Below are 886 nucleotides of genomic sequence, written 5' to 3' on the forward strand. Positions count from 1 at the left end.
GGGGCTTCATATTTTTATCTATCTATCTATCTATCTATCTATCTATCTATCTATCTATCTATCTATCTATTTATTTTTGTTGTTACTCTTTTGAAAGACTAGGTCTCATTATATACATTATGCAGTTCTAGCTGGTCTGGAATTTGCTTTGCAGTTCAGGCTGTCCTTGAACTCACAGATACCTGTCTGCCTCTGCCTCCTGCCTTCCTTATGGTGGGATTAATGTCATGTGCCTCCAGACCTGGCCAATTTTATATTTTCATATATATATATGTATATATATATATATGATATCAATACAGTATCAATGAACCTTGGAGTTTCAAAAATGTCTCCTAGATATTGACTTGCTTCCTTTGAGTATATACTTAGCAGAATTATGATCAAGAGGTAGTTTTGATTTTCAGGTTTGCTAAGGAGTCTCTATACTTGGTTTCCAAAATGACTGTACCAATTTATGTTCCCATCCTCAATACATAAAAGTTCCCCCTTATAACATTTGTATTTTTTAGCTGTTCACATGGGGATGAAAATGGATGTCACTTTCTACTTATTATTATCCTTGGTAATCAGTGATATTAAGCCTATGAAGTATACCGTTTGGTCATTTGTGTATCTCTCTTTGAAAAGTGTCATTTAGATTATTAATCCACTTATTATTATTATTCTTTGCTGTTGTGTTTTCTTTTTCAGAGCAAAGCCTTTTTAAAATTTTTTATTAGATATTTTCTTCATTTACATTTCAAATGCTATCCCAAAAGTCCCCTATACCCTCCCCCCGCCCTGCTCCCCTACCCACCAACTCCTCCATCTTGGCCCTGGTGTTCCCCTCTACTGGGGCATATAAACTTTGCAAGACCAAGGGGCCTCTCTTCCCAATGATGGC

The sequence above is a fragment of the Mus pahari genome, chromosome 11 (genome assembly GCF_900095145.1).
Source record: "Mus pahari chromosome 11, PAHARI_EIJ_v1.1, whole genome shotgun sequence".
NCBI lineage: Eukaryota > Metazoa > Chordata > Mammalia > Rodentia > Muridae > Mus > Mus pahari.